We start from the raw sequence: 19,068 nt of genomic DNA on the forward strand, positions 1-19,068 counted from the left end.
TCCCTGACTTAGTTATTTGATTCATTCATTTGGAACTTTTATAACCTGCCCTTCACCCTCTTTTCCCAATTATACTGCTTGGTTTTTGGTGCATCCATGAGCTCTGGCTCAGAACTTATCTCCACATGGAGTTCTCCATTCCTTCCCTGTAACACTTATCACATCTGAAAACTTTAGGTTGATTATTTGTTTCTGTTAAGGACTTCAATGGAAGAATGTAGTGAAACGGCAACCAGTGGAAAGATTATTTCCAGAAAATCTAAAAATATCTACTTTTATTCACCAGGCTATCTCCTGAGATGGTAACAGTATTGTTTCATTGGCATTCCACCCTCTTCTATATTTTAACAGTTCAAATAGCACTCTAAAAACAGATGTTCCTCTTAGAAAAGCACAATTAGAAATGTCATATATAAATGTTCATATCATATGAAGGAAGATGGTGCTTTGCTGCCAGTGTTCTTCATTTTTAACACTGATCTACCATAGATGGAAAAAGGGAAACGGGTGGCGCTGTGGGTTAAACCACAGAGCCTAGGACTTGCTGATCAGAAGGTCGGCGGTTCAAATCCCCACGATGGGGTGAGCTCCCGTTGCTCGGTCCCCGCTCCTGCCAACCTAGCAGTTCAAAAGCAGGCCACTGCAAGTAGATAAATAGATACCGCTCCAGCGGGAAGGTAAACGGCGTTTCTGTGCGCTGCTCTGGTTCACCAGAAGCAGCTTAGTCATGCTGGCCTCATGACCGGAAGCTGTACGCCAGCTCCCTTGGCCAATAAAGTGAGATGAGCGCCGCAACCCCAGAGTCGGTCACGACTGGACCTAATGGTCAGGGGTCCCTTTACCTTTATCATTGTTGTTGTTTAGTCGTTTAGTCGTGTCTGACTCTTCGTAACCCCATGGACCAGAGCACGCCAGGCACTCCTGTCTTCCACTGCCTCCTGCAGTTTGGTCAGGCTCATGTTTGTAGCTTCGAGAACACTGTCCAACCATCTCGTCGTCTGTCGTCCCCTTCTCCTTGTGCCCTCCATCTTTCCCAACATCAGGGTCTTTTCCAGGGAGTCTTCTCTTCTCATGAGGTGGCCAAAGTATTGGAGCCTCAGCTTCACGATCTGTCCTTCCAGTGAGCACTCAGGGCTGATTTCCTTAAGAATGGATAGGTTTGATCTTCTTGCAGTCCATGGGACTCTCAAGAATCTCCTCCAGCACCATAATTCAAAAGCATCAATTCTTCGGCGATCAGCCTTCTTGATGGTCCAGCTCTCACTTCCATACATCACTACTGGGAAAACCATGGCTTTAACTATACGGACCTTTGTTGGCAAGGTGATGTCTCTACCATAGATGGAAATAAGCCTATAAGAGACAATTATGATTGCGTATAATTGTTAGTGAGGAAAATCTGCGTTGTGTACCATTTGCAAAACATTTTGGAAATTTCCTTTCTATTTTGCATACATAAGACGCCATGGATAAAGAGATAATAAATATATGTGTCTCCCAATATGCACCAGGTAATTTTTTGTGTGTGAACTATCAAAACAAAGGAAGTGCTCTGTGCATTCAACCAAACAATGTAACCATAAAATGAACTCTTCAGACTTGTCCCCCTTTCTTCAATATTAGTTGCAGCAGAATGTAATTCCTTCCTACCCAAGGCTAGTGTATCATAAAATGAATATCATTAGCCAAGTTAAAAGGCACTAAGATGGCAATTTTCAAAGCAAAAATACAAATGGTATACTGGTGTAATTCATGAAACATTATCACTGATATATTACCTCCTTAATGCAGTGCTCTGAAATGACTATCTTTATTTTGTGTAACTGAAAGAGATTTCACTGTCAAGAAAAGTGGGTGGGGGAGTTGAGGCACTGGAAATGGGTGAAGCCAAGGTTTCTTGCATCAAAGTGTCAGGCATGCTACACTCTATATGTTCAATTCCTGAGTGCCAGTTTCAGACTTTGCTCCTGGGCTTTCTATCTGCCAAAGAAAGAGTCACATTTCAGTAGTTTCAGGCAAAGATTTATGTATGGTCGGGTTTACTGAAGCTACTGGTGTGATGAGTTTTGTGTAACTGCACAATGGGAAAGGGTGTGATCCCAGTTCAGGCATTAAACAAACATGAGGAGAAAACACAGGGTGATGTATGCTGGGCCCAATGCGTGAGCTCAGTTCCACCATTATTTTGAAGGTCTGATAGGGAGTTCTTAGCGTGCTTGGGTAAATGTGTTTAGAAGCATCATTGCAATCAGGAAACCTTGTTAATGCAGGGTCCCCAACCATGTGGAGACACACAGGAAAATGCCCTTCATAAGTGCAGAGGTGGATGGGGGGGCAGTGTGTACAGAAACATAGGGGCAGATTTGTGCGTGTGCCACCCCCGTGCCCCCATCTTATGTTTATATATCTCTGCTTGGGTATAATGTCTGAATCGAGTTACACAGGAATTGTTGTTGTTGTTTAGTCGTTTAGTCGTGTCCGACTCTTCGTGACCCCATGGACCAGAGCACGCCAGGCACTTCTGTCTTCCACTGCCTCCCGCAGTTTAGTCAGACTCATGTTTGTAGCTTCGAAGACGCTATCCAACCATCTCGTCCTCTGTCGTCCCCTTCTCCTTGTGCCCTCCATCTTTGCCAACATCAGGGTCTTTTCCAGGGAGTCTTCTCTTCTCATGAGGTGGCCAAAGTACTGGAGCCTCAGCTTCACGATCTGTCCTTCCAGTGAGCACTCAGGGCTGATTTCCTTCAGAATGGATAGGTTTGATCTTCTTGCAGTCCATGGGACTCTCAAGAGTCTCCTCCAGCACCATAATTCAAAAGCATCAATTCTTCGACGATCAGCCTTCTTTATGGTCCAGCTCTCACTTCCATACATCACTACTGGGAAAACCATAGCTTTTACTATACGGACCTTTGTTGGCAAGGTGATGTCTCTACTTTTTAAGATGCTGTCTAGGTTGGTCATTGCTTTCCTCCCAAGAAGCAGGCGTCTCTTAATTTCGTGGCTGCTGTCACCATCTGCAGTGATCATGGAACCCAAGAAAGTAAAATCTCTCACTGCCTCCATTTCTTCTCCTTCTATTTGCCAGGAGGTGATGGGACCAGTGGCCATGATCTTCGTTTTTTTGATGTTGAGCTTCAGACCATATTTTGCGCTCTCCTCTTTTACCCTCAATAAAAGGTTCTTTAATTCCTCCTCACTTTCTGCCATCAAGGTTGTGTTATCTGCATATCTGAGGTTGTTGATATTTCTTCCAGCAATCTTAATTCCGGCTAGGGATTCATCCAGCCCAGCCTTTCGCATGATGAATTCTGCATATAAGTTAAATAACCAGGGAGACAATATACAGCCTTGTCGTACTCCTTTCCCAATTTTGAACCAATCAGTTGTTCCATATCCAGTTCTAACTGTAGCTTCTTGTCCCACATAGAGATTTCTCAGGAGACAGATGAGGTGATCAGGCACTCCCATTTCTTTAAGAACTTGCCATAGTTTGCTGTGGTCAACACAGTCAAAGGCTTTTGCATAGTCAATGAAGCAGAAGTAGATGTCTTTCTGGAACTCTCTGGCTTTCTCCATAATCCAGCGCATGTTTGCAATTTGGTCTCTGGTTCCTCTGCCTCTTCTAAATCCAGCTTGCACTTCTGGGAGTTCTCGGTCCACATACTGCTTGAGCCTTCCTTGTAGAATTTTAAGCATAACCTTGCTAGCGTGTGAAATGAGTGCAATTGTGCGGTAGTTGGAGCATTCTTTAGCACTGCCCTTCTTTGGGATTGGGATGTAGACTGATCTTCTCCAATCCTCTGGCCACTGCTGAGTTTTCCAAACTTGCTGGCATATTGAGTGTAGCACCTTAACAGCATCATCTTTTAAAATTTTAAATAGTTCAGCTGGAATACCATCACTTCCACTGGCCTTGTTATTTGCAGTGCTTTCTAAGGCCCATTTGACTTCACTCTCCAGGATGTCTGGCTCAAGGTCAGCAACCCCACTACCTGGGGTGTACGAGGCATCCATTTCTTTCTGGTATAATTCCTCTGTGTATTCTTGCCACCTCTTCTTGATGTCTTCTGCTTCTGTTAGGTCCTTACCACTTTTGTCCTTTATTATGGCAATCTTTGAACGAAATGTTCCTTTCATATCTCCAATTTTCTTGAACAGATCTCTGGTTCTTCCCATTCTGTTGTTTTCCTCTATTTCTTTGCATTGCTCGTTTAAGAAGGCCTTCTTGTCTCTCCTTGCTATTTTTTGGAAATCTGCATTCAATTTCCTGTATCTTTCTCTATCTCCCTCACATTTTGCTTGCCTTCTCTCCCCCGCTATTTGTAAGGCCTCATTGGACAGCCACTTTGCTTTCTTGCATTTCCTTTTCATTGGGATGGTTTTCGTTGCTGCCTCCTGTATAATGTTGCGAGCCTCCATCCATAGTTCTTCAGGCACTCTGTCTAGCAAATCTAAATCCTTAAACCTGTTCCTCACTTCCACTGTGTATTCCTTATGAATACACAGGAATTAGCTCCATATAATTCAGCTCATAAAATCTTGAATCTAAGATTGGATACATGGCAATACAACCTGGATCCTTGTTGGTTTCTTATCTCCATCTCAATAAGATGTCTGAAGTCTGTGGTTGTCATATAGAAGCAAGCTTGTTTTCTCCTGCTCCAGAGTGTAGGACCCAAACCAATAGATTCCAGTTACAAGAAAGGAGATGCTGAAGAACTTTCTGACATTAAGAGCTGTTTGACAGTGGAATGGACTCCCTCGGAAAGTGGTGGATACTCTCCTTCACTGGAAGTTTTCAAGCAGAGTTTGGAAGGCTATGTGCCATGGATGCTGTGATTCCTGCATTGCTGGGGGAGACTAGATGATGCTACAATTGTATGATTCTATATCCAGAAAAATATCTTTCTGTTTAGCATTTAATGTCACAACAAGCAGTTCCCATGTGGGATTCACTGCATCTCTTAGGAGAATGTGTGGAAGGATGCTACAGGACAGGGAAATCCACTTTCTCATAACCATCACAACTTCCTTTGCCTCCCTGCCCCATCACCCTCCACCACATCCTCAAGACTAAGCAAGAGAAAGGGATCTCATGGAAATTATGTTTAATAATAAATTATACTGGTCTATCCATTTGCATAAAATGACATATACAACAGAAAAAGCATCAAAAATTCATGCAGCAGCATATCCACACTGCAATTTGACTAAAACGTAGGGATAGCCTATATTATTATTCATTCAGTATCCACAGGAAGTGATACTCAGATTTCCAGGAATTTTAATAACGTGAATTGGAGGACGTGAAGAAGGTGAAGAGATTACAATATTTTCATGTACTCTTTTGATTGGTAAGGGACAGTGGAGGCCCATCTGTTTTGCAGCAAAGTAAGCCCCAAACCATCTGTGTAGAGCCACATGCCAGCTAAAACACAGAGATATGCACAGTTTTTTTTTTGTTATGAATTTCCCCCCAGTATTAGTGTGAATAAATTAGCAATAACTAAATTAAAGACATCTTCAAAGAACACTGACTTTCCAGAGAGCACTGTAAATTGTCTCCATTTGGAAGTCATAAAATATTCTCAGGGCGTTACGTTATTTCCCAATGACAGAGAAGCAGTTGGCTGGGAAGGAAATGGTCTTTCTTCAGTTTTGTAAGGTTGCTTCAGCTACAGCACCATCTTTAAGATTTTCGTATATGTGCTGCCGAAGCGAGCACCATCTTTAAGATTTTCAAGGAGCTCATAATTGCAAACAAAGTCGTATAGAATGCATCTTTGCCCCCTTTCCAACACAAACCTTGGAAGGGAAGTTCCTTGCCAAATGCTTAGGCTTTGACAGACCTCTCTTTCTGCCATAATGAATCACAGGAACAAATGAATAATAGATGATAGAAAGCAAAACCCTATTTATTTATTTATTTATTTATTTATTTATTTATTGTCTTTGAGGCAAGTACTTTACAGGCTAATTCTCCCCCCCCCTCCCCTCTAGCATATAACATGCTTTGTTGCAAGCAGCAGCATACTCTAAAAATTAAAAGTTCCTTCCTTTGGGAGGAAGGGTGGCATATGAATTTCCTGTTTTCTTCTTCCCTCCCGTCTCCATTGCATGTCTTAAAAAAAATATTTTATATTGTAAGTCTGTGGACAGCGGTGGATCTTGGGGTCTCAAATTTCAGCAGCACCCCATATGACACCAAAATTTGGTGTCCCCTCGCCTCTCGCTTTCTATTCTACATCATAGTTGCAGCACCCCCAGCAGCACCCTGGGGCGCTGCACCCAGTGCGGCTGAACCGGCCACACTCCTCTAAATCCACCTCTGCTGCAGGCTAGAACTGTCTTGTTTCAATTGTACGTAAGCCGCTCTGGGAAGTGTTTTGGATGAAGTGTGGAGAACAAATGTTCTAAATGAATGAATGGAACAATTGTAGAACCAACCTTTCCACCCATTCCCCCGGATGGATATGTAAAATAAGCAGGAAAAAAGTCTGACTCGGGTTTTTTCAGCACTATATTTCAGATGGTACTGACGCTATCAAGGCAGGGTATCGAACCGCTCTTTGATCCTGTTTTAACAAACTGTGGTGTGATCACCCCATAGGTCTCGCCATGTGTTACCCATGTGCTGTGTTGATGCAGGAGCACAGCCACAACGCTAGCCCTACCCTGGACACCACTAAGCATTTCCTCAACAACTGTATATTGTGCATGGTTTTCCACAGTGAAATTCCATCAGGTGGTTGTTGCAAAAAGGATTGATGTTGGAGCAAACAATAGTGGACAGTGTGGTGGGGTTGTGGTGCTCAGGTGACTAGTTGACCATGTATGCGCTGCTTACCAGGAGGTAGAGGGGAAGTGGCAGAAAGTGGTGAGGTGAGACTGATGTGGTGCAAGCACATTCATGGAACCAATCTAGTGCTCCTACTGGCATGCTTTTACCTTGCAGGAACCTTGCCACCACCCTCCCACTCCCCTTTTACCAGATGGTAAGCAGCAGTGATGGGATGACATGTACTGGCTTGATGCAGATGACTGGTGGGAGGAACCAGCTGGGGAACACCCAAGGGAACCCCCAGGAGAAGAAGGCTCAGAGCTAGGGGGTTAGTGGTGGGGCGACAATGAGTGGCCAGAGGGAGAAGGAGGTGGGAGCAGGATGTGTTGGAAGCTGAAGAGATAACAGGGTTTAGTGAGCAGGAAGAGGCCGTGACAGAGAGCAGTCCAGAATAAGTGGCAGAAGAGGAAGCTGGAGAGAAGGTGGGCCAAGAGACAGAGATGAGTCAGGCTGCTCAAGAAGCCAAGGAATCCCTCCTCCTACTGTGACCAGCTCCCCTCCCCACTGGTCTCACAAAACATGGAGGGGAATGAAGAGGGCGGAGCAAAGAGAAACAAAACGAAGGAGCCTCAGTCGCTTGGGAATGACTTGTGAGAGGATTTTTAGAGAGCGGTGGGAAGGCAGGGACCTTCAGTCCTCACAACTGCCTCACTGGGACAAGACCTACTGGGGAAGTTGCTGTGATCACTAGGCCTGAGCTGTCTTGGTTTCTTTGAATAAAGAGTTAACTTCACTGACATCGGGTGTTTTGTTGCTGACCCAGCCCTGACTCCAGCTCCTGACATGTGATCAACCAGAGTTCAGAGGGGTGCCACTGCCCCACTATGCCAGCCATTGCTGAAGTTCCCTTTTGCACCCATTTCTATTCCTCCTACAGCTTTAACATTTTTATTCATCCAAGCAGTTTACAACAATTAAAACACAATAAGAACAACACAAAAATCAAAACAGATCACCAGCTGACTATTATGGAACATGTTTTTCTTAATTGTCTGCATAAGGCTGGCGGCTCCTACCTATCTGCCTCCGCAACCTCATTCAATTGTGTTACATTTAAGCAAACAAAATATGTCAAAGCCCATCCATCAACTGTCAGCAGGGGGAGGTAACAGTTTTGAACTGGTGTGAGAAACCTATGGTTTGTTAGGTGTGGGTGCAATATAGTGGCTAGAAGTCCTAGAATCAGGGCTCATTGAAGCCAGGCACAATGGCTGTGTTTGGCTTAATAAGGCTTTTGTCCATATATGCAGCTCCTTCACAGCGCAAGCAGTCAAACCAGGGACCCAGTTAGGATGAAATGGGGAAGTCAGATTTGATTGTTCGTGCCACAAAGAGAAGAGCAAAGGAGGTGTGAACCTGGGCAGAAAGCTGGCTCACATCTTGGCTTATGATCATCATAAATGGGCCATAAAGTGGCTTCAGGCAACCTCCCTGCATACAAATACTTTACACTCTGGCTAGGAGATGTGAAAGGTAGCATTCTAGAACCAAGGTGTCCTGTGTTGCAGCTATTGGCATCACCATTTACATTTATCCCTTATCATCTGTGAACTCAAGTCTCATAATTCTCTCCTGGTCCGGGCCAGGATTGCAATGGAGAAGGTGATGGAGTTGCAACAATATCAGACACCATTGCAAGTCATACCACTGGGAAAGAGCTTGATCTCTCATCTTCTGACCACACATTAAAAACATAAGAAAAGCCCTGCTGAATTAGACAAAAAAACCCATCTAAGCTAGCAGCCAGTTCTCACAGTGACCAACCAAATACCTATGCAAAGTCCACCAGCAGGACACAAGCACAACAGCACTTTCTCCTCTTGTGATTCCCAGCAACTGGTATTCAGAGGCATACGGTCTACAGTACTAGACGGCTATCAGTAGTTGTTCATAGACTTCTCCATAAATTTTAAAGCCTTCCAAATTGGTGGCCATTTGTAGTAGCAAATTCCACAGTTTATGCTCTGGGTTTAAAGAAAGAGCATGCCATTTCAGAATATTATTTTTAATTAATTTATTTTTTCCAAATATTTACAGATCACCTTGTGCTTTAAGGGAGTGTGTTTCACAGTACACAATACACCACCTGGAGAGCTTTTTAATCAAGTTCTTTATACATTTGTAAACAAAATTTTTAAAAACACGATGATGATGATGATGTGTCCTACACATGCCCAGGGTGGTATTGTGCTGGTAAGCTCATCCCCTAACCTTTGCACATCCACCTGAATGTGTGTATTTACCAAGGGCCTTTCTGAACTTACCATTTATAGTTGCTGTTTGATCTGACATTTTTAAGCGTGAATTTGTAGCTGATTGTCTGCTCTTGCCACTGTTATAAGGTTTTGCTTTCCACACTAATGGCAGGTTGTGGAACTGAAGAAAGCTCCTCTGGCTGTAATCACAGTCCTTGCATACCCTTGTGTTCCTCTAGCTGGCAAACTCTGGAGTTATGAGCACATGCATGGGAATAGGTCATAGTGGGTAGCTTGATGAAGATGCTGACCCAAAGTGAGGCTGCTGTGAAAAAGATCAAGTCCATGTTAAGGAGCGTTGGGAAGGGATTTGAAAATAAAATTGTCAATGTCATAATGCTGTTGCACAAATCTATGGTGAGACCATACTTGGAATACTGTGTCCACCTCAAAAAGGATATTGAGAAAGTTCAAAAAGGGCAATCAGAATGAGCAAGGGATCATTATGATACAAGTAAGGAGGTTATTAGTTGAAGTGGACATGACAGGGGTACATAAGATTACACATGGTTTGGACAAAGTGGACAGGGAAAGGTTTTCTTCTCTCTCTCTCTCTCTCTCTCTCTCTCTCTCTCTCTCTCTCTCTCATATAATAATTGAACCTGGAGCCATTCAATAAAGCTGAATGTTGGAAGATTCAGGGCAGGCAAAACACTTTACACAATGCAATTTGCTCCCAGAAGAGATAATGAAGGCCATAAACTTGGATGACTTTAAAATAGGATTAGGCAAATTCATGAGAGGGTCAGGTTATCAACGGCTGCTAAACATGGTGGCTATTTGCTTTTTCTACTGTTGGGGGCTGTATGCCTTTGGATACAAGTTGCTGGGAATCACAAGTAGCAAGAGTTGATATTGTACTCAGGTCTTGCTGGTGGACTTCCCATAGGCATCTGGTTGGCCATGGTGATAACAGGATGATGGACTACATGGGCCTATGGCCTGATCCCACAAGGCTCTTCTCTTGTTCTAATGTTCAGAGTTGGGAGACATAGATGAAGGGAATTTGTTTTAAATAAGGAGCCTTGGCAATATTGACATCCGCATATACACTATACACATACCATATTTACCCTTGCTGTGACCTATGACACACAAGATACTCTAACCATCCATGAGGATGCTCTTAGATCTATGACTGTAACACTGGATGCACAAATTGGCTCTGTGACCAGGAGACCCTTTACTAGCTCCAGTTGTTTTGCCAGCTACTGTCATTCCTCAGCAGGAATATTCTATCCAGTTTGACCCATGTGCTGGTAATCTTCCAAACAGATTACTGTAATGTGCTCTGTGGTAGGAACTGGGGTTGGTACCTCAACTTCAGCCAGTTCAGCAGGGGGAAATGGCATGCCAGCTGTCCCCCCCCCCGACCTTCTGGTGGAGCAGGGAGCTTCAGCAGAAGCTGGGGAGAGCTGTGGGCAGCTCAGCAGATGGCAGCAACTGATCAGGAGCCTGAACATGAGGGTGGACTACGGTTTCCTAGAATCGGATGCCTCCTTTGCAGATGGCAGCAAACCCAGGCTCTCCAAAGGACATCATGTATTTATACTATTGTAAAGCAGTTTACTAACGATTCTCATTTTATGATCTGTATAAGTATCCTGTATGCCTGGGCTGTTCTGCATGAAATGCAATGGCAGCTAAGCCATATATTAGTGGGGACAGTGAGTATCCTTGCCCTCTATAGGTGAAAAGACCTTGAATTGTGATTGTCAACAGAGACAACTGCTTGAGAACTTCAACAGGGGGATGCAAAAGCTCGACTTGAGGGTTGGGGGACTTCTGGAAGAGAAGGGCATATTTCACAGAGAGTTGTAGAAGGCCAGGGAGATTGGTGAAATCAGGTGTCTCGTCCTGAGGAAACAGAAATACTTGCACAAAGCCATCACTGGAGACAAACCAGTGTCTTCTTGCATAATGCAGCCAGACCTCAACACCTCACAAAACATGTTTAAAGAACACGCACAGCAGGTGTTTGCCACCTTTCCGTTCTCCTATGTCTAGGATCTTGCTCATCCTTCCAGGAGTTAGAACGTGGCTCATTCAGCACATTCTGAGAATCACATGAACTTTTGCCAGACCGCTGCAATTTGGAAGCAGTATATTCTGTTTAGACATCATTCACATGGTGACTAAGCATGGCTATGGATGAATCTGGATTGCACCCACTGGCCCAGGTTCAAACTCCACACGTTGACCATAATTATTATTTTTTAAGTGCCTCTATGGTTTGTGTGTGGAGGCTGTGTTCAGAAGCAAGGGTGAATGACAGAGGATATGGGCGGCACAACAGTTTTGACATCTCCCTTACACATTCAGTCAAGGTGCATATTGTGCTTGAAATTTAATATACAAAAAAGCCTGTATAGGCTAGTTAAAAGTAGATTTCCAGCATTTAAAAAGCTATTCCCCAATGGCGTGCTTGCCTCCATTGTATGTTACTTCTCTTTCCAAGCAGAGGATAACATTTCTGCTGCTGTCTCATATGGAATTTTCTAATTTTGTGGTCCGGTAGGGAGGAAAAACTTATAGATGCTGTACTTCACTTTAACACGGAAAAGAAACACCCAACATGCCTGAACTGAAGGGATTTCAGTCTTCAGTTCGCATTCTCTTACTGCCAAATCTGAGTGGCAGGATTAAATATAATTGATTTGAATAGTACAATAAATCATCTTAAATTCAGAAACACCTATTTAAATAATATTCATCTGGATTGAGGATTTGGTCACTAATACTGCATTCCTAACCCACCTCCTAACCTATACATATTCACCTCAAAGTAAGTTCCATTATTTTGGCTGCAAGTTTGTGGGGCTGCGAGTGTCACTCTCTTGTAGAACTTCTAGAGTAGTCTATCACTGAATACATGTTGACCATTCTGATTTGCGAGAAACTTGAAGATAATTTTTTAACAACTTTAATATGTGTAAAGGGACTAGAGGACTCTAATTGGTATTTATGTTTTTTATCAAGTATGTCATAGTACGTCCATAATCATTATCATGATCGATAGCTTCTTGTTCATTAGCAAAGAGATTCTCAAGAAAGATAAAAATATTAGAAAATGAAACTCTTGTCTTGCTATTTATCATCCATTTAAAATTCATTTCAAGTAATAACTTCAGCGTTAATTATTTCAGTAATTTTCTAAATCCAAGGGCTTCAGGTCTGTAATATGTCTTCCTCAGCTGACAATTTTTGTTATGCGGTGCAAAATAACTTTGTGATCCTAAAATTACTTTTTTTATATTCATTATTTTTAAACATGCAGGGGCAGGGTTTTTTGTGTTTTTTTACTCGTTATGTAGTGAATGACCTGTTTTGAACTTCACCAGAATTTTTAAAGGAGAAACTATTCAAGCATGAAGGAGTTTGGTGATTTTTCTGCATGACTTGAAATTATTTTAAAATTCAGTTATAAGAAGGTTAAGCAACCTATACTAAAATGTAAAAGGATATATATTAAAAATCAGATAAATCAGTGTTTGCAGTATCGGGGGGCACTTTAAAGAGGTCAAACTAGGATATGGTTAAATCTTATGCCTACTGCAAGAGATATTCATTTTAAAATAGTGCACTATCTACCTATATATTCCATAGGAAAGAGATACCAAAACCTGATACAGGTAAGAAATTGTTTTTCTTTGTTACCCTAGTGCTTACATAACAACAATACTATATTACGATTTAAGGAACCAATGAAAAGTAATGTGACTTTATCCAAGAGCAACATTTGTTTTGGAAATTTAAATAAGATGTCAGGTTTTTACTTTAATATATACAGAGATTTTGTGCTTAAAGAGACTACCATATGCTTCCTTAATCAGAATACTGCACTCTATTCCCCCTCTCCTGCTCCCAAATACAGTATTGGAGTGCTTTTTTTTCTGCCCCCCACCCCACTTTATAAAACAGTAAATTCTGGAACATTTTACCCATGCATGTCAAGTTACTGCCAGTATACAATGCACATTCTCATTAATGCTTCCCAGTCATTCTAGACTTAGGCAAAGAGTGTCCAAAAGTACCATATTTAGCTTCTATCTGAAATTCTCCCGAGCTGTCAATTTAGGTGTTAAAGAGACCATTTGTAAAGCTTGGCTGGGAACTGCCATTATTGACTGGAATGTGTGTTTATCATTACATTCAATGATGAAAGTGGAACATGTAGCATATGAATAAATGTCAGCAGATGTTTCTTTTAAATGGCCTGATTTCAACCTCCTGTTGTTTGTCTTGAATACAAATATTATAAAAGGGAAAAAGGCAGAAAATTTTATGACATAAGTGCAAGGATAGTTATTTAAAAAAAACAAAAATAATTATCAGAGTCAGTAGAGAGTGAGGAAAGTATAATTAATAGGAATAATTAGGTGTTGTTATTGCTTAATTTGAAAATTAGAGAAAAGGATGGAACAGCAGTTCACTGTAGCCCAGAAACCTACAATCTTCACTCTGCAAGGACTGGGAAAGGTCGGCAAGATTTGTTACCAAAATTGAAGCCTCCGATAAAGTTGTATTTTTGTGCAGTTTTTACTTTTTGTTCAAAAAAGCCCAAACAAACAAAAATAATCCCAAGAAACAGGTGGTGAGAGAAGAAGGGCTAGGACACCCCCCACAGTTGGAATGTTCTCAGTCACTTGGATGGAAAGATTCCCTTCAGAAATTCTCACACTTCATGGGCCCTTCAAAGATGTTCAGTAACTCAAGCACCAAATGTTTGCTTTGCGTGAGAAACAGAGAGAGAGGGGGGGGGGGAGAAAGAGAGAGAGAGGGGAGAAAAGGAAAGAAAAAGCAGGGGACTTCTTCAGCTGCAATTATGATCGTTCTGGATTTCTCCAGATATTTCTCATCACTTGTTTCAGGGCCTATGTCGTTGTTACTTTCCCCCCACGTACATGAAGAACCCCCCCGACTTCCTTTGCATTCTGAATCACTGCGTTATGCAGTTTGGGAAAAGGTAGCAGGACGTGTCAAGGGATAAGACAAGAAGGAGCGTGGCACTTTGTGACAGAATTCCATGGGTAAGTACTGCATACTGACTCCATAGTTCCTAAGGGGTAGTGACTTTCCAGCTAGGCTCCCTTTGTTAAGAGCTATTGCAGGAGGGATGATCTTTAATGCTATTTTTGCACATTTAAAATAATCAAGCAGTAGCTGGAGCCATATGGCAAAGGTGAGGTTTGCTTAAAGTTTTGAGTAGAAGCCACCAGTACTATTTGAGAATAAGTATTTTGAGGGTCATGGTCCTTGTCTGCAATTTTACCACGTGGTACAACAGCTACAGCCATTCCTGGACTTGGAAAGCTTGGCCACAGTATTTCATGCATTGGTTACCTCAAGACTAGATTACTGCAATGTGCTCTATGTGGGGCTTCCCTTCCACTTGATCTGGAAGGAACAGTTAGTGCATAATGCTGAGGCAAGAGTAAAGACCCTATCAGCATAGAACAGCTCTGCTCAGAGATCAGCACTGATTTAATAATAATAATAATAATAATAATAATAATAATAATAATAATAATTTATTATTTATACCCCGCTCTGCTGAGTTTCCCCAGCCACTCTGGGTGGCTCCCCATCAAGTGTTAAAAACAGTACAGCGTTAAATATTAAAAACTTCCCTGAACAGGGCTGCCTTAAGATGTCTTCTGAATGTCAGGTAGTTGTTTATCTCTTTGACGGGAGGATTGTTTATCTCTTTGATGGGAGGGCGTTCCGGGAGTTCCACAGGACGGGCGCCACTACCAAGAAGGCCCTCTGTCTGGTTCCCTGTAGCCTCACTTCTCGCAATGAGGGAACCGCCAGAAGGCCCTCGGCGCTGGATCTCAGTGTCCGGGCTGAATGATGGGGGTGGGGACTATATTTGGGAGTGGGTTGTCTATATTTGGTCCTGCACCCAGTTCAAGGTGTTCCTATTAATATATAAAGCTCTCAGCAGCATGGGACCAATTTACCTTACTGCCATATATGCCTACTCAACTGCTTTGATCTGTGGAATTGGTACTGTTGCACGTGCCACGTAATACTCATTCCACATTGGTAAGAAATTGGTGATGACCCTCTTCCAACTCTACAATTCTATGATCTTTTAGGGTGACAGCACTATGGAACTCCCTGCCTATTGATGTCAGGAAAGCAGCTTCATTGTTCTCTTTTGGGTGCCTCCTAAAAATGTTTTTGTTTAGGCCTCACTTGATAGAGAGGACAGTCCATCGCCTAACTCTCAAACTCTTGGTATAAGAACATTTGTTACTCCCGATTGCATTTTACCACATTGCTGCCATACCATACCAAACTAAGCTGATGGGTCTCACACCCAAATAAGTCTAATTCCCAGTAGATGTGGTTAGAATTGTAGTGCCACGGTCTAGCACTCAGAGACCCTCTGACACACAGAACTAAAACTGATTTCTATCAAAAGTTTATTTATTATTATTTCACAAAACGTACGGAACCACTTGATTGAAATATAAAACCTCAAAGCAGTTTGCAAAAAAAGGGAAAAGAAAACCTCACCCAGTGAAATTATCAGTGAAAATGGTTTAAAACAATAATTCCAGAAAATAATTTAAATCATCGATGAGCTAAAAACCAGCTTAAAACGCACATCAACATTAGGCAACTCTGGACAGGTTTGCCTAAACAAAGCATTTTTCAGGAGTTTCTAAAAAGTATACAGTGAAGGCTTCTTCCTGGTGTCATTAGAAAAGGAGTTCCAAAGTGTAGATTCTGCCACATTAAAATATCAAATTCTTACCAATCCGGAGCATGATGTGGCAGCTGTGGCACTGCCCATTGGGAAGTCGTCACTTTATTTTTTGGTGAGAATTTGGGGTTTGCAGCAGTGATAGGTCTTAGCCTTTAAAGAAAAAAAAGGAAGTTAATTTAAAACATGAACAAGAATAAAAGAACAAAAATTCAAAATGATTGAAGGATGATGGCATGCTCTCCCAATTATAAAACTTCTGGAAGTCATAGCTTTTTCATAGATACGTGTCTGATGGCTGTTATTGTCCCTGATGATATTTCCCATCACAGCTGAACGGCAGCCTGATGTACATGCTCCAAACTTTGCTCAACTTGGGCAACGGCAGTTTGCTTCCTAAGCAGATGTTCTCAGAGGCAGGATTGGTGGGGAGCAAGACCTTCTCAGTAGGTGAACTCTCTTTGGAACTTCCTGCCCAGTCATGCCCACCTTACACGATCTTGCACTTCTCTCAATATTTAATGAAAAGTTAGCTGCTTGAAAGAGAGAGCTTTCCTATAGTTGATTACTGGTTTTGCTTTTAACCAGCACATTCTGAAAACCTCCCAGTGCATCCAAACATTTTAGGGCCACCAGGGTTGGTTTGTGCATACAGTCAATTACTGTGAAGACTGTATTATTGTATTATTGCCAATATTATAATATGATGATTGTATTAATATGTTATTGTCCATTTTACATCACACATATTTTATAATATGATGAATTGTATATTATTATTATTGTATGATTTTATGATAGCACCTGAAAAACTCTTATGATCTATTTATATTATTTTTATTGGTTTAATGTATTTTTTATTCTGTACAACACTCAAATTTTCTAATACGTCAATTAATAAAAGTTGCTTCTGAAATGCTTCTTTTGCATTTGGATTATTGGTTATATTTTTCTTCTGCTTTATTTGATTTTATCATGCTTCGTGTGTGGCTTTTGAATAGAAAATATTTTTTATAAATACGCTTCAAAGTTATTTCCTCTCTGGGGGTTTTTTTTGGGGGGTTGGGTTGGTACACTGACACCAGTTCCCCCCCGCAACTATGTTTAGCATGTATGAAGAAGAAGAGAAATACTTTCAAACTCACAAGAATAGGAAATACACAGTAGTTCTCATCAAGCTATGGTTAGTCATAACCAAATAAGTACTATTTAAAATGGGATTCAGTCACAAATGCAAATTATTTTGCTTTTTTTTAAAAAAAATGTATGTATCGTTTTTATTTCAGAAATGTATGTCTGTGAAAAGTAAACGATGCAGCAGCAGTAAAAATGATAGATTTGTAGAATGCTATGCATGAGGATTAATGGGGGGTAAAAATCAAATCAATCAAATGTGGCAGAATGTTGGTCTCCTTGCAGCTAAAATTGTAGGACAACTCTTACTCTAATCTGCGACTATTCCATTTTAGTTATGTTGAAAGCTCTCACATTTTCAGTGTTTGATTACGGTATTCAAGTAGTCTTGATAAATTTTGAACAAGCAGGACTTGTGGCATGACATTCTGAAGAATGTCTATCTATCTACCTATTACAGAATCTAACTTGTAATTGCCAGTATTTTTTAAAAAAATGCATAAGGTCTTTCAAGTATTATTTAATGTGCAGAAAGGGAAGGTTTTTAAAAATAAAATAAAATAAAATAATAAATAAAATAAAATAATAAATAAAATAAAATAAATAAAAATCTACCCACATCCAGAAACAAGTGGACCACCATAAACTATACTACCTCCCCATAGGCTTGGCTCTTGGGGATTCTATGGCTGCGTTTAGACATATCACTAAACCATAGTTTAGTGCTGTCTTGGGGTCATTTACTCCGCTTCTGTATTCTGATCCAGCACAGCCATGTGGGGGAGATACGAAGCAGCCACTTACATTTTCTATTACTCACCATTTGCTGTTTTATCCAAACCAGCGGAGACTGTAGTAGGGGAGAAGGGGAAGGGAAAACAAGCCCATGCACAAAATGAGAAACAATGGCTTAGCGTTACATGCAATTGAGGTCTATGTTGCCTATACAATAAAGCTTTTATTGTTTGTTGTTTCCATTGAAAGGGGAAACAATTTGAATAGCTGGTTTTAAAAGCCTATAAATCATGGGTAGGCAAACTAATGCCCGGGGGCCGGATCTGGCCCAATCACCTTCTAAATCCGGCCCACGACCCAGCGTGTTTTTACATGAGTAGAATGTGTCCTTTTATTTAAAATGCATCTCTGGGTTATTTGTGGGGCATAGGAATTCGTTCATTTCCCCCAAAAAATATAGTCTGGCCCCCCACAAGGTCTGAGGGACAGTGGACCGGCCCCCTGCTGAAGACGTTTGCTGACCCCTGCTGTAAATGGACGGAGGAATGCAGGGCATAATTCTGCCTTCACCTCCACCCTGTTGGCACAGACCATCAGCGTCGGATGTGTTATTAAACTGTTTTTGTTATTAAACTGTGCATCTCCACCCCAGCCTCCAACTTTAGGATTGCACCCTGCACATATATATGACTCATAATATGCTGTTCTTGGGGAATATACACATTTTAGTGGAAACGTGGGTGTGGAGATAAATTTGGAATAAAATTGTGAGACATCGTGTTTCTCCATCAAGGCAATGCATGTTTCTTCATATTGGCATTTTACAGGTACCTGTTATTCTGAATTTTTTATATATGAAATACTGCCCTTCCAAATTCTGAGCTGATTCACTCAAGGACACTGGCATATTAAAAACCAGAGCTCTGTGGAACTGTGCAGAGTTTCACATACGGTAAAGCTTCACTAATGTGCCCAACTTAAAATGCTACTCATGCTTTACTGTAGTCTTACTCCACCCACTTTCAGCTCTTTTGGAAAGACACAATAAAATTTGGTGGGACTGCAAGTTGGCTTGAAGCTCCTGCCAAACTCTGCTCAGGTTCCTTCAGCCCAAATTCTCAAAATGTGTTTGATCATGTGAACTTGAAATTTAACCCTTAATCTGAATAGACACCACTGCCATACATTGCAACTTGGCAAAAATGGACTCTAGCATACTACAACACCTGTGAGTATGTTGCCCTTGAGAAGTATAACAAATATGCCCATTCTGACACAAGGTGAAAAGTACAGTGCAAATCCAAAATAGTTTGTGTTATGACACGAAGGTCAGAAAAATTGTGTCAAATTTCTCTAGGGCAGTGCAAGCAATTCTTTGCATCTGG

At 41.5% G+C, this 19,068-nt stretch overlaps 1 long non-coding RNA gene across 1 annotated transcript; it reads left to right on the forward strand.

Moving 5' to 3' along the window:
* The first annotated feature begins 13,879 nt into the window (after nt 1-13,879).
* Nucleotides 13,880-16,730, forward strand: LOC310767014. Its single transcript, XR_014550576.1, has 2 exons — nt 13,880-14,129; nt 16,147-16,730. It is a non-coding gene; the product is annotated as an uncharacterized lncRNA (long non-coding RNA).
* The last annotated feature ends 2,338 nt before the right edge of the window (nt 16,731-19,068 follow it).

This window comes from Podarcis filfolensis (assembly GCF_964270895.1).
Source record: "Podarcis filfolensis genome assembly, chromosome: 1".
In the NCBI taxonomy this organism is placed as follows: Eukaryota; Metazoa; Chordata; class Lepidosauria; order Squamata; family Lacertidae; genus Podarcis; species Podarcis filfolensis.